The sequence below is a fragment of the Phascolarctos cinereus genome, unplaced genomic scaffold (genome assembly GCF_003287225.1).
Source record: "Phascolarctos cinereus isolate Bilbo 61053 unplaced genomic scaffold, phaCin_HiC Scaffold_4;HRSCAF=312, whole genome shotgun sequence".
Taxonomy (NCBI): domain Eukaryota; kingdom Metazoa; phylum Chordata; class Mammalia; order Diprotodontia; family Phascolarctidae; genus Phascolarctos; species Phascolarctos cinereus.
Window position 1 is genome coordinate 707,891,757 of NW_027555847.1, and position 21,418 is coordinate 707,913,174.

The window sequence follows — 21,418 nt, forward strand, 5'->3', positions numbered from 1 at the left end:
GAGAGAGAGAGAGAGAGAGAGAGGGAGCAATAAGGTGGAAAGTTAAAATTGCCTAGACTCAAGAGTACAGGAAGAGAAAAATGAATCCCTGCCTGGAGGAGGAGGAGGAGGAGGAGGAGGAGGAGGAGGAGGAAGAGAACTCCTATGGTGCTTTAAGATTTGCAAAGTGCTTTATAAACCATTTGAAACTCATGACACCCTAAGAAGGAGGTACTGTTATTATCCCCAATGTGTCCACTGCATTGGCTTTGATGTCAAAGGACCTGTATTTAGATCCTGCCTCTGGCTGCTACTACCTGTGTGTCCTTGAACAAGTCACTTGAATTCTCAGCTTCAGTTTCGACATCTGTAACATGAAAGGGTTGGACTAGATGACCTCTAAGGACTCCTGCCGCTCTAGATTTAGGATCCTATGATCCTGAGGTCACTTCCCTGCTCTTTGTTTCAGTTTCCTTATCACTAAAATAAAGAGGTTGGACAAGATAACCTCTTAGTAATGATAACTCCCTTTTCTGAAGACCAAATAAGTAAGTTATGGACAAGATTGTTATTGTCATGGTTGTTGTTCAGTCATTTCATGACCCCATTTGGAGTTTTCTTGGCAGAGATACTGAAGTGGTCTGCTATTTCCTTCTCCAGCTTACTTCACAGATGAGGAAACTGAGGCAAACAGGGTTAAGTGACTTGGAGAATAGAATCATAAGATCATAGATTCAAGGCTGGATGAAACCTTAGAGATTGGGTCCAACCCCTCTTAGTTTCCATATGAAGAAACTGAGGCCTGGTGAGATAAAGTGAATTAGGATAATAAATTTAGAACTAGGAGGACCTTAGGAGTTGTGTTCAATCTCTTCATTTTACAGAAGAGGAAACCAAGGCCCAAAAACTTGCCCAAAGTCACATAAGAAGTGAGTGGAAGGTGGTGGTTGTTATCATTATACCCTCCCGAGGCAGTTGGTTCTACCTTTGGACAACTCGTATAGGCTTTGAGTATAGCAGGGCAATAGAATCATAGACTGAGATTTGGAAGGGACCTCAGAAACCATCCAGTCCAGGGGTGGGGATCCTGTGGCCTTGAGGCCACATGTGGCTAGGGGCCACACCTGAGGACCTAGAAGGCCACATATGGCCTGAAGGCCATGGGTTCCCCACCCCTAGACTAGTCCAACCCCCTCATTTTGAAGATGAGGAAACTGAGGCCTTGAATGACTTGCCCAATGTCCCACAGGTGGTGAGTGGTAGAGCTGAGCTCTCTGATCGCAAATCTAGCTCTCCTGCCATTCCCTGCTCTCTGAGCCTATTTCCTCTTTTATAAAATGAAGCTTCTGGAGTGAAGGAGAGGAAAATGCTTTGAGTGATATAGAAGTGAAAGCTGTTAGGAGTAACGCTGACCCTAGCACACGTCCTCCTGCAAGCCCATTGGTCAGGAGAGAGCCCGGCACTGATGGAGGTAACCTTGTGAACATCAGGGCCCTTTTATCCAAAATGCATCAAGGTGTGGGCTTGGGTCTGAGCAACAAAAACATGGCCTGCCAGCAAGCTGTGGAAGAAAGAAATGCAGACTGTTACATGTGTGATAAAAGTCCCATCAATCACCGCCAGGACCAAGCAATGGCACTAATATCTGGGCTACGTGATTATGCTTTCTTGGGCTTTTCTGTCAAACTGATGTGTTCTCGCATACCAAATCACCAGCACATATAAAACACTGGGAGGCAAAAAAATAGAAGGGGAGAAAGGAAAGCATAAAACAAAGCAAACAAAACAAAACCAACAACACTCTAATTGGCCTACCATCTAAACAACTGGATTTTAGCAGAAGAGCTTTGCTAGTTAATTTAATTTTCCCAAATCCTTTATTGGACATTTGTCCTTTTACAACATTATAATTTGAGATCTATCTTCCCCCCAGCTCGGCCTGCTCAGTTTTGTTTTGTTTTGTTTTGTTTTTTTCAACCAGCTGAATTGGAAGGTTTACCAGCCAATGGAAATGCTCCACTGATCCCCATGGGTCAGGACAGGGGATTGTGACATCACAGGCATCATAGTTGATGTTCTAAAGGTGTTCAGGGTAGTTCTGACCTAGTCTTCCATTGGTGGTGCACTGCCTATAGAGAAGAGCACCCTTCTTCTTACCCTCATTCACAGTCAAGAGCATAACTTCCAAGTATCACTTCTTAAATGCCAAGTCTCATTCAGTTCAGTTCAGTGAGCACTTATTGAACTGAAGCATCTGGTATGTATAGGCACTGTTCTAGGCACTTGGAATACACAGATGAAAAATAGTCCCTACCTTCGTTTTAATGGATGGGGATGGGTAGATGGTGATGAGGGAAATAATTAAATGTTTTCCTAGTATTTCATTATCTTTAAAAACCTGTGCCTTGGGAAACTTTCCTTTATAACTCTGGTACTGGCACATAGTCAATGCTTAATATATGCCATCGACTGCTTGCCTGCCTTTTTTCAATGTCCTTCCCTCTTCACACTTCAGGAAACTCCACTAGATCTGGGGTATTTCACTGACCACACTACATTCTCCAAAGCATTTAAGAGGATGTCCAGGGCTCTGATCCTTAGTCCTCTTCCCTGCATCATAGTGTCTCTGATCCCAGGAGTTGGGAACCCAGTGTGTTACAATGGAAAGGGGTTTATATTTGGAATTAATAACCCAAGGTTCAAATCTTTTCTATGATACTCTTCTACCCATGTGGCTTTGGGCAAGTCACTTAAAGCCTCTGAATCTCAGGTTCCTCAGTCTGTAAGCTAAAGACCTGATGACCTATCTCTGAGATCCCCTCCATCTTCAAATCTGTGAGTAATATACACAGCCTGAAAAGAGCTGAATGGGAACCAAACCAGACAGTTGGTTCTTCTTTTTTCTCTTAAATGAAAAAAAAAAAGCTGAGCCCACCAGCTGCTCTCCTGTTTCCCAACTATTTGTCAATGTTTCCCCAGTGGGTTCAGGGCTGGCCTGCCACCCTGCACAGGTATTTAATATGGGAAAACTTTAATCACATTTGTTTTCCTGTGTTTTGTCCCTACAACAAATCATTTTTAATGGGAGCCAAGGAATAAAAAAAAGTTGTAGCAAATCTTGGCTGACGGTTTTATCACCCACCTAACATCTCCTGCCCAGGGATGGCTTTGCTGCCTGCCACCTGCAAATCATCCTGAGAGAGGGGGAAGAAAGATAGATAGAGATGGAGACAGAGACAGAGAGGCAGAAATGGAGAAAGACAGAGAGAGAGAGAGAGAGAGAGAGAGAGAGAGAGAGAGAGAGAGAGAGAGAGAGAGAGAAACGCTCATCTAAACTTTTGTCCAAGAGGAAACTCCTGCTCCCTCACTTGGGTTTTCACTAAAAATGATGATCCAATTGTATTCTGACCTGGTCAACCCATATCTAAAGTAGTGTAATTAATTCTGCGAGTTACATTTTAGGAAGAACACTACTGAATTTGAGATCATCTGCAGAAGGGTGACTGCAATGGTGAAGGACCTTGAGTTCATGTCATAAGGGAATAAAATGAAAGAATTATAAATCTTTACTTTGGACAGAAGAAAACTCAGAGTGGAAGGAAGAGATAGAGTGTTGGCTATGTTCAAATACTAGAAGGACTAGTTGTGATGGCAATGTTAATTTGACATTTAATTGCTGTTCTCAGATCAAGACATAGAAAATAGGGAGGTAGGAGATGTGGCAGGTAGCAGCAGGGGAGGTGACAAGATGCTAAGGCTAGGTTGGCCTTGGGGTCCTGGTAAATGTGAAAAATGGTCTGGAGACAGTTAGAGTCTTCCATTTTGGTTCTTAAGTAACTTACTTGTGGTCACTCAGCTAATTACTGACACCACTACAGCCATCATTATTATCATCCTGGGAGCTGGCTGTCTTCCTCATCTGTGAAACTGTCCCATTTTAGGGAAGTAGAAGATGGTGGACAGATGGGGCCATCAAATAGGTATTTACTCTCTAAATCAGAATATCTCCAGTTCTGAGACTATTTTTCTGGGACTTGGACACTTTAAAATTCTTGTTTTTGAAGCCCGCACTTCCCAGATCTTTTTCCCATCCCTCCCAGGAGGAACCAAAGGAGGAGATAGGGAAAGAAAGACTCTGGCTTGAACCTATTGGAACAGTAAAGGTTTGATATTTCTTTGACTTGGCCATCCTCATACTAGAAGTAACATTCACACAGGGACATAAGGCTAAATTATTTATGTACACTCTACTTACCTATAGACATTCTAGTTATACTCCTTAGGTTAATGTGCAAGGAAGCATAGATCAATAATACATGAGGTGAACTAATGCAATCTTTTTTTAAATCTAATTTAACCTTTTTGTTACATTTTAAGTTCTGAACTGTCTCCTGCCTTCCCTTTCTACCTCACTCTAGAGAAGACCACTATTTCTCTCTCTCTCTCTCTCTCTCTCTCTCTCTCTCTCTCTCTCTCTCTCTCTCACACACACACACACACACACATATGCACAATTCAACAATGTGATATGGCAAGTCAAAAAATATATAACCTAATTAAATTTGAGGTTCTATGAAGAGTTGCAAAGTGTTGAGAATGAGCGATCTTACAGACCTGTCGTTCTTTGCCCTGATCAGAACACACCTAGAGCGTTGTGTTCAGTTTGGGGAGTCATAATTTATGAGAAATACTGATAAAGTATAGTTGCCAGAGGAGAGGCCTAGAACAATTAGTGGATTAGAGATCATGTCATGTGAAAATTGGTTGAAGGAACTTGAAATGTTTACCAAGAAGATAAGGCTTGGTCCCACATCATCAACAATTTGTTGTATATCTCCTTCTGGATGTCCCATAGACATCCGAAGCACATGTCCATGATGGAATTTATTGTTTTTCCCCTAAATGCACTGTATCTAATTTCCCTATTTCTGCTCAAGGTACTACTATCTTGCCTGTCAACTGGCTTCACAATCTCAGAGTCAACCTAAAATCTTCACTCTCCCTTACCTCTCTAGATCCAATAATTTGCTATGTCTTATCTATCCAACCTCAACAAAATCTTTTGCATCCCAGTCAAACATTTATTAAGCACTTACTATATCCCAGGTACTAAGCACTGAGGATGCAAAAAGAGGTAAAAGATGGTCCCTGCCCATAAGGAGCTCACAATGTATTTGGAGAGACAACAATAACAACCCCCAAAATATTCACAAGCATGCTATATACAGGATAGATAAGAAATAATTAAGAGAAAAAAGGCACTAAATTTAAGAGGTGTTGGGAAGAGTTTCCTATAGAAGACAGGATTTAAATTGGGACTTAAAGGAAGCCAGGAAGGCAGTGGTCTGAGATAAGGAGGGAAGGCATTCTAAGCATGAGGGAGAGCCAGAGAAAATGCTTGGAGTCTAGAGATGAAGTGTCTTGTTTATGGAATAACAAGGAGGCTACTGTCACTGAATCAAAGAGCATGTGCTGAGGAGTAAGGTATAAGAAGACTAGAGATGGAAGAGGGGTCCAGGTTAGGAAGGGCTTTGAATGCCAGAGAATTTTATATTTGCACCAGGAGGCAATAGGGAACCACTGGAGTTTATTAAGTAGAGGAGTGACATGGTCAGACTTACATTTTAGAAAAATGGCTTTAGTGATTGAATGGAAGATGTATTGGAGTAGGGAGAGACTCAAGGCAGACAGAGTCACAACAGGTTATTGCAATAGTTCAGGCACGAAGTGATGACAGCCTGCACCTGAGTGGTAGTGGTGTCGAAGGACAGAAGGGGGCATACTGGATAGGTTACAAAGGTGAAATCAACAGGCCTTGATGATGGATTGGATGTGGGGCATGAGAGATAGTGAGAAGTAGAGGATGACATTAGGTTATGAGCTTAAGGTATTGGGAAGATGGCTTTGCCTTCAACAGTAACAAGGAAGGTAGAAGGGGGGGAAGTGTTTATGGGGGAAGTCAATGAGTTCTATTTTGTACATGTTGAGTTTAAGATGATTACTGAATATCTTAAGACTGAAAATCAGTTGGAGGTCAGCATAGAGATTGTAATTAAATCCATGGGAATTAATGAGATCACCAAGTGAAGTAGTATAGAGGGAAAGGAGAAGAGGGTCTAGGACAGAATCCTGAGGGACAACTGTGGTTAGAGGCTGTGATCTGGGTAATGATTCAACAAAGGAGACTGAGAAGAAGAGGTTAGGTAAGCAAGAGGAGAACCAGGGGAGAGTGGTGCCCTGCGAATAGGGTAATTAGCAGTGTCAAAAGCAGCAGATAGGTTAAGGGCAATAAGAATTGAGAAGAGACCATTGGATTTGGCAATTGACATCATTGGTAACTTAGGAGGGATCAGTTCGGGTGGAATGGTGAGGTCAGAAGCTGAATTATAAGGGATTAAGAGGTGAGTGAGAAGAGAGAAAGTTGAGGCACATATCATAGATGGCATTTTTGAGGAGTTTGGCTACAAAGGGCAGAAGAGACATAGGACAATTTTCAGTGGCAATGAAAGGAATAAGTAAGTTTTTTTCAGGATTGAAAAGACATGAGCATGTTTGTAGGCAGAAGGGAATGAAGCAGGAGAGAGAGAGAGAGAGAGAGAGAGAGAGAGAGAGAGAAAGAGAGGTTGAAAATAAGTGATAAAGTGGGGATAACAGAGGAGGTAATCATCTGGAGAAGATGGGATGAAATGGGATTGCTTGAGGAGGTAGAGGGGTTAGCCTTTAAGGGTAACATCTGTCTCATATGAGATAGGAGTGAAGGAAAAGATCATGGCAGAAGATACATGAGTGATATGAGACAAGAAGAGAGACTTCATAGAAAATGGCCTCAATTTTTCCTGTAAAATGTGAAGAAAATTTCTCATTTTGGAGGTTGGGAAGAGGGGGAGCCATGAGAGATTTGATGAGGAATGAAAAAGGTTTGGAGAGTATGAATATGAGTTGATAAGGGAGGTTTAGTAGCATTGACCAGCAGCAGTGAAGACCCAGTTGAGGCTCTGTGATATAAATTTGTAATGGAACCAATCAGAACATTTGTGTGATTTTCTTCACCTTTATTTGGTAGCTTGTATGTAAGAGTGAAAGCAGAGAATAGTGAGAGTGATCCAAGGATGAGCTTAGAGGGTGCAATCAGAAAAAAAAATAATAAGGGGGCTAAAGACTTAAGAGAAGAGTAGAGTATAAGCCCTTAAGTAAGGTGCCTATGTTATGTACATCTTTGTATCCCTCAGCACCTATCAAGTGCCTTACATTAGAGCTAGAGTCAAAGAAACATGTTATATTGACTGAATGAAGGGCATGAGAGCTGCCTTTGAGTATTAGAAGAGATGTCATGAGGAAGAGGAATTGCACTCATTCAGCTATGTCTATACCTGATCGATCTTCCCATGAATCCTATGTGTATTTGTTGAAAAATTCACCCTAGCTTGATGGGAGTGGGGATAGGATGAAATGTTTTGTTGCTACTGTTTTCACTATGTCAACTTAGTAAATACCTTTGAGCCAATTGTATCTACAGATTAACCATTAATAGGAATGACACCATTTGGGCTTGTAAGTTCTAGTATAAGCAAGACCCCCAGACCTATGGGATAACTTTGAATATGAGGTAGTAGTTTCCCCCCAGAGCCCTAAACACATGCATGCAATTGTGAGTTTAGTGTTCAGTTTTGAAATCTAAAAACCCTGGGTTCAAATCCTATCTTTGATACTTGCCAACTATGTGATTATGAATCTTTAGCATCTCTCTAAAATGTGTCTGCAATAAAAAAAAAATTAATGTGTCTGCTAAATTACAGGGAGGTTGTGACTTATTGTCATGATCACATATCCTTAACATATAATCTGTTAATTCTGTTTGTAACAATAACAATTTCAACTGCTAGACTTAAGAGGTGCCGCTGGGTTATTTGCCCCTCTCTTACTATGAAGAGAGCTCTCTCATCTCTGGACCAGCTTATACAGGCTAGGTGGGGCTGATCTTTGAAGACAGAGTCAAATTCTTTTCTTTTTTCTTTAAGGTTTCTGACACTTTACACTCTTACTATATGATCCCATGGTAAATTACTTAAAGCGCAGGTTCAGCTTATGCCTAGGTTCTCACCTTTCCAAATAGGAAAATAGAAAAATATTCAATGAACAATGTAATCAGGTATAGGGCAGCTGTTTATGTCTTCCACAAAGAACTACTAAATACAAAAGACTCAAAAAACTGACAGAAAAACTTCAACAAGTAACATTACCTTATAATTACTACTGTACTCCCTCAAAAAGTTAATAGTTTAAACATCAAACATGAAACAGTTTGTGACTGTTGAATCAACATTTCATATTTCACATATGTTACATATTGTCCTAACAATTACTTCAGGCTAAAATCTTTTGGCCAAGCAGCCCAGAAGTAGGGCTAATCACTCTACAATTGGTCACACTACAATGTAGAAATTCATTATGCTGCCAGTCTATTCTAACTAAAGGACCCAGAAGTTCCAACCTCTTGAACATAAGGCTGCTTTCCCATCTGGAAATTTCCACCTTAGGATCACAATTCACCTATGCTCAACAAACATACATAAAGCAGAAATTCAGCAGGGTCCCAAGACTCATGGTCAGCAAAACTAGCCACATACCCTGTTTTAGCTGCCAGGTTGAGGGGAAGAATGTCAACTTAACTCCGTCTCTCAGAAAGGTCTAGGAGGTTTGCCAAATATTCCAGAGTACCGAAGAAAGAGAGTGAATCAGAAGTTACTTTTTAATTGTTACAGCACCTTGGTCTCTTGACACTGTGATGACATGTGGGAGGAGGGCAAGGATGGCCAAAGGACCACCCAGGATTTGCTGGGTCACACCAAGGGTCCAAGTCCTTTCGGTATTGAGCCACCTGGAATTGGCTAGGGACCATGTTTAGTATTCAATGGAGTTAGGCATAGACATTGTAGACAAGAAGGATCTATACTTTACCCCTGTCACAGGCTTATATATTAAATGTGTCTATTACATGTTTATGTATTTAAAACTAACATTATTAATGTTTATATATTATATATTATAAATATATATATATACACACACACATATATAAATGTACTGAGTCCAAATCTTATCTCATAAATTTACTAGCTGCATGACCCTTGGTAAGTAATTTAACCCCTCAGCCTCAATTTTTTCACCTGTAACATGGGGATAATAAAGTACTTACCTCCCAGGGTTGTTATAATGATCAAATGAGATATTCATAAAGTACTTTGTAAAACATTAAAGTAATATATAAATGCTGGCTGTAATTGTTGTTGTTATACAAGTAATACCAAGGGAGAAATTAAATTGTTTATATCTAAAGTTAAATTATTACTGAAATAAGTACTATTTGAATAGGGTTTTAATCATTTATATAAAAAAATAAGTGCAGCAATTAATTCTTTGTCTGTCATATGTTAACTCATTCAGGTAAGTTTAGAGATCCTTTTCACCAGTGGAGACTCACTGGCATAACAGAGTGGGAGTGCGGAATCAGGAGACTCCATGGAGAAGGTGATATGTGAATTAATTTTGAAGGACAGAAAGCATTCCACAGGTAGGAGCAGAGTGGGAAGGGTAGCTGTTCCAAACACAGGAGAATCATACCTTAGCATCCCTATAGTCTAACCTATACCTGAGCAAGAATCCCCAGTATAAAATACCTGCCTAGTGGCCATCCAGACATTATTTGAAGACCTCTAGTAAAGGAGAACTCACCACCTCACTTAGATAGCCTATCCCACTTTTGGACAATCTAATTGTTATGAAGCCTAGTTCAAACTTTGCACATATATACATATACATATACATAAAGTACTCTCTCTCTCTTTCTCTCCCTCTCTCTCTCCCTCCCTCCCTCCCCAACCCTGTCTCTGTGTGTGTGTGTGTGTGTGTGTGTTTATATCCTGTTTTAGAATAGTTGCTTTCCTTTTGACTCTCTCATTAGACCGAATGCCTTGAGGCCAGAGACCACCTTTTGCCTTTCTCTATTTAGCACAGTGCCTAACATATAGTAGTCATTTGATAGATGCTTACTAACATCCAGGCTAAATGTATTTCTTTGCCATTTCCACTTACGGTTTCTACTACCCTCTAGTACTAGCTATTACAGGCCAATAAGACAGCTTGTTGTCCTCTGAACTTACTGGGTCCCCTCCAGATCTTCTGCATTAATTTTTACAAACTATTTTTGGTCATTTTGCAGTGGGCAAACACAAACACTAATTTTTCCACATATGGGGGAGAACAGAAAAAAAGGATTGCACATGAAACCATGCATCTCATCTCATGGAGGTTTTTTGTTGTTTTTAATTTAGGCATATGCTGAAGTCACTATTTTGTGTCTTGCTTGTCAATATACATTGGTGTGTCTTTCTTATACAGGAAGTTTTATTTCTAGAAAAGAACAGAAACAAAGATAGTTAGAAGAGACACCATGAAAAAAAAAAAGCTCCTCAGAGGGGCATTTGTCCATAGTAAAGAGTCAGCTAGATAGTGCATTTTGCTGAAAGAAATTGAAATTGTCTAGAAGATCCAGAAGAGAAGAGGCATAAAGCATTGAGCTATGGTCCTCTCCAGGAGAGCAGAGAATGTTCCTGGACAGGAGATCAGAGAAACCTAGAATAGCAGTAGCCACACACATAAGTGAACTTACAGGCATTAAGATGTGTAATCCTGACTTGTGAGCTGCTAGCCACAGGTTTTCACTATTTGTGTGTATCCATACCATGGTTTTACAAGTTTGTGACTTCTCTCCACCACAGAGGAAGTATGCATCAATGAGAAAGCACATTCTGGGTTTATGGGAAGAATGTTATGTTTTAATTATTCTTGCTTCATCTTCTGTTTAGCAAACATTTCTGGTTAAAAGTTAATGGGGCCATATTGGCTGATTTTTTTTAATGGAAGGAACAGTAAGGGAGTTCAGGAACTAAATTTGTGAATAGTGTTTGTATATTCCCTCCACCAGCATGCTGAGAGTGAGTTGTAGCTTCATGGCCACTCTCAATGGCCAATCTATTAGCATGAGTGTAAGTTGGATGAAAAAGCCAACTCAGAAAGAACAAAAGAAGAGAAAAAGCCCATGGGTCTTGCATACCTACATGACACATAGTGGAATTCATTCTTGGATTTTTTGGATTTGTATTGGTATTAGAGAAATTCTCTATCCAGAATTTCTTCTTGGATATTTTAATTTCATTTGAATTTGCATCCCTGGAACACTGGTGCATAACAATGTAGATAGAGGAGGTGTCATTAGTGGAGTACCCAATGACATTGGGAACATTTTACAAGAGGATATTGATAATTTATAGAAATGTCACCATCATAGGAGATATGGGTTTTCTATAAATTACACGAGGATACAAACTCTTCTAAAGTTATTAGTAAGATAAGGGTTGCAGATAGTAATTGTAAACTGATTAAGAAGGCTCTCAGAGGATGAGAGGATGCTAAATAGGGTTTAAATGATTTTTATTAATGAGAGCATTTGGAGACAAATTATTAGAATGAGATTAAAATAAAAAGCTATCTGAGGTACCAGAAGAACCTATAGATGCTAATAGACCTCCTCATAAAAGTACATAGTATTTTATCATGGTGGAACCATGGACATAGGTTAGGAGTTTTCTTAGCGAGATCAAATATTCTCCTCCCATCACTCCCGTGGAAAACATATGGGATATTTGGGTCAGAACTGTAGCCAAATCTTTATAATATTGACAGGTACCCAAAGTGGATAAAAGGATAGATTGTGAGAAAGTTCTAAAGGCCCAGATTTTGAAACTGTGCAACACATAAATACTACAAAATATGAAATCATGTAATAAAGATCCCTGAAGAAACTAGAAAGGTGATTTAATCATAGTGGGATAGCCATGGAAAATATATGCTAAGTTCATTCTATTATTCAACAAAAATAGCTAGAATCTTCGAGTTGGTACTCAAGTTGGCAGTCAACTTTAAATATTGATAGTGAGAAGAGAATGTGAGGGAACAGATGCAATTAGGCTGAGGGGGGTGGCAAATGTGCAGAGATATGATGTGCCTCTGAGAGGTAAAGGCATATTCAAATGGACTTTATTATGAAAAAAGGCTGACAGATTTTGATGAGTTGCTAAAGACAGTAAACTAGTTTGAATGTTATTTTCAACAGAAAAGAGTAATGAGAATTCAGCTCAATCTAACTTCAAGATGTTTTCCCACATATAGATGGGGATGACATCCAATAACTCAGAATCCAGAGCAAGAACCTACAAAGATATTACTTTCACAACCCCTATTTCCCCCTCAATTCTATCCCCCCCCGAAATCTCCCTTGTACCATGTTAACCTAGTTTTTAAAAAAATTCACACAATAGACATGTTAAAAAAATGTATGTCTTCTTCTGCCCCTCTAGTCCACTGCTTAAAGTGATGAGAAGTATGCTCACCATCATTTCTCTGAAGATGTGCCTGGTTTATTTCACTGAAAAGAGGAAGTCTTTCAAAGTTATTTTTCTTTATAATGCTATGTTTATTGGATAAATTGCTCCCCTATTCTGCTCACCTCACTCTACATTGTTCATGTAAGTCTTCCCAGGTTTCTCTAATTCCATCCTTCTCATGAATTTTTTTTTTGGCACAACAAAATCCCATCAAATTTATATGGCATAATTTGTTCAATCATTCCCTATTAATAGGCACCCTTCAGCTTTCAGTTCTTTGCTACAAATAAAATCGTATCTATGAATATTTTTATGCACTCTTTCACTCTTTCTCTCATGAGAAAGTATGCAAAATTTAGTGACTTTGAGGGTACAGATCCAAATTGCTTTCCAGAATAATTAGGCTAATGTTCAGCTCCACCAGCAGTGTGTTAGTGTACCTACCTTTCCATATCCTCTCCACCAACTGTCATTTACTTTTTTAATCATCTTTGACAATCTGAAGGGTGTGAAGTGGGACCTCAAAGCTGTTTTAATATGCTTCTCTCTTATTGTGATTCACCTCCCCTAATTCATGCAGCCACCCCCCATATCTAAATTTTTTTCTTATCTCTGGATTTCAGATGTTTTTTTCCTTTAAAGTCTCAGTTCAGTTGCCTCCTCTAAAAGCCCTTCTATGATGCTGCCCTCCCCCTTCTAAAAGTGTTTTCTCTTTTCTTTTTCTTCAATTTTTTTTTAGAGGCAATGGGGGTTAAGTGATTTGCCTAGAGTCACACAGCTAGTAAGTGTCTGAGGCTGGTTTTTAACTCAGGTCCTCCTGACTCCAGGGCCGATGCTGTATCCACTGCACCATGTAGCTGATCCCTCTCCTTTCTTTAAGGATGTTGTCTGGATCTCTCCTTGGTCCCTATCACTGAGGCAGAGGTCCTTCTTCTTATCTGTGCATAAAAGACCCAAACCAAAAATTTTGGCCTTTGGGACAAATAAAATTGCACAAAAGTTGCTTCCAAATAAACTTTGTTATTCATGTTGTGAAACTAACACAAGAAGTAACCAAGGCAAATTCCATCAAGCAGATAGAAAATTACTTATATATTGGCTTACATTTAATTTTTCACCTTTTAAGTTTTGGTGCTTTGGAGCAAAGTTCTAGCCACTTTTCCTTAGTTCAGTCTCTCTATATACATGCTGTATCCCCTCCCAGGAGACTGCAAGCTATCTGTGGTCAGAGACTATGCCATTTTAAAAATCTATGTATTGTGCTAGACACAGTGATTTGTATGCAAACATTAGTTTGCTGAATTGAATTGACAATCTGATACAAAAATCCATAAAAGTCTCCACTGATGTCTCATGTTGATGTAGAGGTTGGTCTGAGTCATCTAAGGCCATTCTACTGGCAGTCAATTCAGTCTTTTCCCCCCTAAAGAACAGCTTAGCTAAGCATGAAGAATCTCATCACCAGTAGGCTGGCCATTTGAAGATTAATTCTTTGGCCAAGGCTGGCAACTCATGAAAGGAAGAAAAAGACAAGGCCCTCAGTCCCATGTGATCTCCTTTGTTTCATGTGTAAACACTCTTCCACACCATTCATAGCGTAGAAGTGGGCCCTTCCTGTCAAATCCATGCTGGAGACCACAGAGCCAGCAATCTCTCATTTCTTTGGCACACATGTTTATTGATGATGTGGATTAAACTTTAATCATATTGCACAGTTTCAATTTCCAATTGAAATTGAAAGCCTGAGCCTCCGCATGGGTTTTTATTGCCTTCCACTTATGCTGCTGATGAAAGTGATCGGAGGGGAGCCATCTTCCCAAGCCTCAGGTGGGATGGCTCTGTCATAAATCAGATTAATATCGCAACATCCTGGGCCATGAATGAAGATGGGAAAAACACAATATAAGATGAGAGGAGTGAAGAGCAATTTGGTGAGTGTGAGACCTCGTCATCAACATGCACAGACATGAACACAGGACCTCTGGAGGCTGCCAGTGGAGGGCAGAGCTGCCTTGGATGGCACAGGGTCAATGCTGAGATACTGAGGTTTATTCTGAAAGGGAAAAGTGCCATCAGAGGGCAGGCTTGTCATGCCTGCAGTATAACCACTGACATAGGGAGCAAAATCACTATGACTTCCTTGTTTAAACTGTGAGCTGATAATATAAGGAAGTGTGTGTGAAAGGATGCTCCCAGGAGCATTGAGGGAAAAGAGAGAGGGCACTAACTCTATATCCAGTCCAAAGGCTTGGTTTCAAATCTCGCCTGGGTTCAAATCTCTAGATTTGTGTAGTCCAACAAGTCATTTCAACCTCTAGGGCCTCGTTTTCTTTTTTTTTAACTTTATTAAATTATTTTTATTAACAATCACTTCCATAAGCTTTTGAGTTTTAAATTTTTCTCTCTCTCCCTTCCCACCTCCCTCCCCAAGACAGTGCACAATCTGATATAGGCTCTACATATACATTCCTATTAAACATATTTTCACATTAGTGATGTTGTAAGTAAGAATTAGAACCAATAGGAGGAACTACCAGAAAGAGGAAATGAAACAAAACAGAAGAAAAATAAAAGAGCAAATAGTATATGCTTCGATATCCATTCAAACTCCATAGTTCTTTCTTTGGATATGGTAACATTTTCCGTCAAGAGGCCTTTGGAGATGTCTTAGATCCTTGTGTTGCTGAGAAGGGTTAAATCTATCAATATTAGTCATCGCACAACATGGCTGTTACTGTGTACAACATTCTGGTTCTGCTCACTTCACTCGACATCAGACCATACAAGTCTTTCCAGGTTTTTCTGAAGTCTGCCTGCTCATCATTTCTTATAGCACAATAGTATTCCATTACATTCATACACCACAACTTGCTGAGCCATTCCCCAATTGATGGGCATCCTCTCAATTTCCAATTCTTTGCCACTACAAAAAGAGCTGCTATAAATATTTTTGTACATGTGAGTCCTTTTTCCATTTGTATGATCTCTTTGGGATATAACCCTAGAAGGGCTATTGCTGGGTCAAAGGGTATGCACATTTTTATAGCCCTTTGGGCATAGTTCCAAATTGCTCTCCAAAATTATTGGATCATTTCACAATTCCACCAACAATGCATCAGTGTTCCAATTTTCCCACATCTTCTCCAACATTTATCATTTTCCTGTTTTGTCATGTTGGCCAATCTGATAGGTGTGATGTGGTACCTCAGAGTTGTTTTGATTTGCATTTCTCTAACTAATAGTGATTTAGAACATTTTTTCATATGACTATAGATGACTTTAATTTCTTCATCTGAGAACTGCCTGTTCATATCCTTTGAGCATTTATCAATTGAAGGGCATTATTTGCTTATCTGTTAAAATGAAAGGGATTACACTTAATGGCCTTTGAGGTCCCTTTCCTGCTCTCGATTTATGATCCAAGGATTATGAAAACACTCTTTGCATGGAGTTTGGATTCCAAACTGGGCTACTTGCTTTGGGACATAAAACTGGATGCCTCATCAGCATGTTGAATTCAATATGTCCAAAATTGAACTCATTATCTTCACCCCCCTCCAAACCCTCTTCTTTTTCCAACTCCCCTATTACTGTTGAGGGGGCCAAAATGCTCTCAGTCAACAGGCTCTCAGCCTAGATATAATCCTCAACTCCTTGCTCTCACTCACCCCTCCCCCATCTAATCTGTTGTCAAATCTGTGGATTCTATCTCCACAATATCACTCATATATTCCCCCCTTTTCTCTACTGACACAGCCACAACACATCTAAGCAGCTAGGTGGGTTAGTTGTTAGAGCCCTGAGCCTGGAGTCAGAAGATTTGAGTTTAAATTCACCTTCAGACACTTACTAGCTGTGTGACTCTGGGCAAGTCATTTAATTTCTATCTGCTTCAGTTTCGTTATATGTAAAATGAGCATGATAATAGCACCTACTTCCTAGAGTTGTTTTAAAGATTAAATAAGATAATATTTGAAAAATACTAGCACAGTGTTATGCACACAGTAGGCACCTCATAAATGTTTGTTCCCTCCCCTAATATAGGCCCTAATCACCTTGTATCTTGACTATAACAATGGCCTCCTAATTGTCTCCCTGCCTGAGATCTCTTCCCATTCCAGTCCATCCTTCCCTCAGATGCCAAAGTGATTTTCCTAAAGTACAGATCTGACCATGTTACTCACAAATACACAATTAATCAATCATCTCTACTGGCTCCCAGTTATGACTTGGAGTAAATGTAAAGTACTATCTTTGGCATTTAAAGCCCTTCAAAATGTGGCCCCTTCCTACTTTTCCAGTTTTCTTACACCTTACTCCACCTTCACACACTCTGTGATCCAGCAGCAGTGGCCTTCTTTCTGTTCCTCCCACCAGACCCTTCACTTCCTCACTCAGCATTAACACTGGCTGTCTTTATGCATAAGTCTCAGGTGATTTCCCACCTTCTTCCAGAAGTCCTTCTCAATCCTGCCTTAACGCTAGGTCCTTCCCTCTATCTACAATTTACCTTCTATACATCACTTGCATGTAATTAGTCCATTGGACTATAAGCTCCCTGAGAACAAGGACAGCTTTTTGACTTTCTTTATATCTTCAGCACCCCCTATGCTCCAGGTATATTGGCTGAGTGATTAATAAATGCCTGGTGATTTGACTTGATTTGGTTTCCTTGAAGACTCAGCTTAAATCTGACCATCTGCAGGAGACATTTCTTATCTTCTCCTTTCACTCCTCCCTACACTGTTACTGTCTTCTTCCTGAGATACCTCCATTTACACTGTATGTATCTTACATAAAGTACCTGAGGTGTTCAGGAGGACTAGCTCCTCTGGTGAGAAGGCTGCAGAGTCATTTTCAGGGCTGCTCATCCACCTTTGGTGTCCACCTGTCATCCAACTCTCACCTGTGGTTCCAAGAAGCTATAGCATGTACAGCAGCCACACCCAAGTAAAACCATCTTGGCAGATGGGCTAAACCGGGTTGAGGGTTACCAACAGGCCCCTGTTGGTGAGTTAGGGGAATGTCTACCCCAAGCATGTGAAGACTTTCCCCAGTGGAATGAGTGACTGAGAATAACTGGTTCTAACAGCCATGAAGGCGGCTGAAGCAGACACCATGGAGCACTTAGAGCTTGGTCAGATATCAAAGATACCATCACCATCCACTGCATCCTGGAGCCGTTGCCAGTTGTTCTGACTTTTTTCTTTGCCACTGGCCTTCAATAAATCAGGAAGAGAGAGTGAGGCTAATGACTTTGTGTGACTCTGTCTCACTAAAATTCAATTTCACACGCAAGTCAAGATGTCATCCGTGATAATCCTCTTTGAAATGAAAGACAAAGAACAACATGAATCTTAAATGCACAACTATTTACCAGTTGTCTTCCTCACTGGGGTGGGAGCTTCTTGAGGACAGGGGACCATGTTTTTTTTTTTACTTTCTTAGCTTGTCAGTACAGTGCTTGGCACATTCTAAGTACTGAAAAATTTTTAAAAGATAGTTATTCATAACTTTTATCTTTCAATCATCTGGTTTTCCCTTGGTATCCCTCCTCCTACCCCATCCCCCAAGAGTCAAACGCTATGTTAAAGAATTTAAAATAAGAGGGAAAAAGAAATAAAATTTGAAAAACTGATTATTACATCCAAAAATTTGAATATTATATGTAATGTTGCATCCTCATGGGTCTTTCACTTCTGCAAAGTAATTATAGGGGAAGATGTTTTCTCAATCTCTTCTCCGAGGTACATCTTTTTCTCTGTAATTTTACGATATTCATTTGCAATTACTTTGTTTCCATTGTTCTTTACATTTACATCGTTATAATCATTGGATTTATTGCTTTCATGACCCTGTTTACTTCACTTTGCATCAGTTCATGTAGCTCTTTTCCTGATTTTTTAAAATTTAACTGTACATGTATAGTTATCCCTTCTATATGGTACTTTCCCCATTGCAGTGGGAATATGCCCCATATCCCACATATGCTGGTGGGCATAAGAAATTAAATAGGAATTTTGGGGGAGTTTTACAGAAGCCGCAGACAACACAAGAAGGCCAGCAGATGACACAGAAAAAGTTTAGAAGCTCCCAAATGCATAAAATAGATGTGTAGTATTTATAACATCAACATATTTTATTTTTAATACGATAATAATTTAGACTTCTTCTCTGAAGGGCCAAAAATTTTATGCAGATTTTCCAGATCATGGGGGAGCCATTCCCCTAGCCCCCACGATGTAGAAAGGATAAATGTATATTGTTTTTCTTTCAGTATAATGTAAGCTTAAGGGACTTGGATTTTTAGTCTTTATATCTTCAGCATCTAGTCCCATGCCTAGAACACAGTAAACATTTTCGTGCTTGTTAACTGAATATTAGGTCATCTTCCTCTGCTAAATTGTAAGGTCCCTTTGGTGGACAAGGACTGGTTTACTGTTCTCTTTATATCTCTAGCACCTAACATATACTGCTAGGCACAGAGTAGGTGCTTAATAAATGCTTGTTCAATAATGAATGAATGGTATGTTTGGAGACTCCCTTTATTTCCCCTGCTAGCTCCTACTGTTTCTGTTGGTACCATTCAGCCTTCAGTAATTTTCATGTGTCATCATTGGTTTGTCAGCTGTAGGAATGGCATGTGAGAGTATCTTGAGAACTACATTAATGAAGAAAAAATACTGAATTCAAAATCATGCTAGAGGTTTACTACCATTTTCCGACTTGCTGGATGAAATGGGACTCTCTTAGTTGCACTGTCTCCATTTATAAAAAGGATTAAAGCACTTACCCTTCCCTCCTCTTTCTTTTCTCTTCCTTTTCTTTCATTCCCCCTTCTAGCTATCTTCCTTCTCTCTTCCATTCCTTTTCTTTCTATCTTCCTAATCTCTTTTTCCATCTTTCTTCCCCCCTGCTTCCTTCTATCTTTTCTCTTCCTTCCCTTTTGTCCACCTTGCTTTCACTCTCCTGATCTCTTCCTCTCCTTCTTCCTCCTCTTCTTCACCTCCTCTTCCCTTGATTTTCCTTCCCTCCTTCCCCCTTCCTTTTTTTCTTCCTTCTTTCCCAGCCTTCCTAAATTAACATGAAGAAAAATTAAATGACATAAATGAAAGGTACTAAGAGCTCCCTGGAAGAGACTGGCTCTGGCAATCCTAAGGAGGTTTCTTCATAAAAAATGCATAAGTCACTGCTGTCTGGGAGCCTGAAATGGCAGCCCCCAGGTGATACCCAGTTGCAGACAACCCTGCTGCTGGATCCCCCTCCCCTTCATCCCAAAAGAAGCAAACTGGCTAAGAATAGGTGGAGGTGGGGAAAGAGAAGCAGTTTTCTGATATTAAGCTGCCTTTTGGGAGCCATTTAAACAATTCTCCCTGGACACACTGTACCTTGACAGGCTGACTTTAATGAGCTGATCTGTTCCAAGTGGCCTTTAACTGGCCCCAGGATTTGTTGGGGACCTGTAGGGCAGATGGTGTGTGACAGGGGGACAAGCAGGTGCCCTGAACTCCTCCAACAGTCGGGGTTCTTTAGGGGCACCTGTCAGCTGGCACAGACTAGGAATCCAGGACTTAGCCCCTTTGATGGGGACAGGAAAGAGATATGTATTCTCTGAACTGCTTTTCAGCAAAGATGGTAAAATGGAAAGAAAACTGATCTAAGACTCACAGGATTTGGTCATTCAAGGGGCCAAAGAGATTATCTAATCCAATCCTCTCACTTTATATAGATGAAAAAACTGGAGCCCAGAGAGGTCAAGGTCACACAGGTGAATGGAAGAGTCAAGACTCAAAACTAGACCATGTGAATCCAAATTCAGTATTTCCTCCCTCCCCCACTATATTTAGGTGCCTAGAGAATAAGATAGAGATATTAGTCCCACCGACTAAATCATCTGGGTCCTATCTATGGGTATGCTAGTAAATATTTAACAACTGACTTTCTCTAAAATTCCACTTTTTAGTTGAATCTGCAGTTGGAACATTTTCTCCATCACCTTTTTAACTCTAGAGTTGACAGTCAACAAAACAACAGATCAATCCTTTATTTGCATCACTTTCCAATTTCCAAGGTCTAAATGCTCACACTGAAAATTAAACAACCAGCACTCCACTATCAATTTGTGCTGATTCTAGCACCCCCTTCCCCAGTCCTATCTATCCATCACTTTCCACTTCTATAAAATGATGATCACACAATTATCTCTTTAGAGATGGAAGAGAACTTGGAAATCCCTCATTTTATGGATGAGGAAACTGAGGCCTGGGTTAGTAAATGACTTGCTTAAGATCACACAGGTCATAGTCTTCAGAGGGTAGGATTTGAGCCTAGTTTCTCTGACTCCAGAACTTGTGTATTCTTGACTGTACCATGCTGATGGTTTGCCCTGACGATTTTACCTGGTTGTTATTATGAGTAAATAAAAATAGGCATGAAAGTGCTTTGAAAAGCATGGAACATTGCACCCATATGTGTGATATAATATAACTTCAGAGTGAAATCAGTGTCTGGGCTTGAAGAAGCTCTGGATTGGACCAGTAGAGACCAGAGAATTGGTTCCCTTTTATTCTCTTCACAGGCCTTTGTATAGCTGATTCTCTCATCCCTCCCCCTTCCTCCCCTTTCAAACTCTGTCCTGTTGGCCTTCTGCACATATTCTCTGAGCCTCTGTGGGCAGCAGATTATGCTGATCAGAGTCAGGGCTTATGGGATGGAAGAAACAAAAGCTGGTGCCTTCCTCAGCCAGACTCCTAGACATTTGGAAGAATGGGAAAGTAGATGATTTTTTTTCAGGAGGAATATGACTATTCAACAGCCTCAGGCTTTGACTTTGGGGGAGCCACAGGTCTTGGTTTGATCTCCAGGGATAAAGGATGGAGAGAAAACCTGGTCTCAAAACTGACCTCCAGTGAGTGAGGATGAGGAGCCAGGAATGCAGGAGTGGGATGTGGGCAAGATTATTTAAGGAAGCAATTGGCTTCTCTAAATTTGTTAGT

General features: G+C 40.1%; 1 long non-coding RNA gene across 1 annotated transcript in view; it reads left to right on the forward strand.

Moving 5' to 3' along the window:
* Positions 1–1,419: 1,419 nt before the first annotated feature.
* Positions 1,420–21,418, forward strand: part of LOC110222856 (uncharacterized) — a 30,303-nt gene continuing 10,304 nt past the window's right edge. The window contains exons 1-2 of the long non-coding RNA XR_002328507.2: positions 1,420–2,236; positions 9,424–9,550. This is a non-coding gene — a long non-coding RNA (uncharacterized LOC110222856). The remainder of the gene's footprint in view (positions 2,237–9,423; positions 9,551–21,418) is intronic.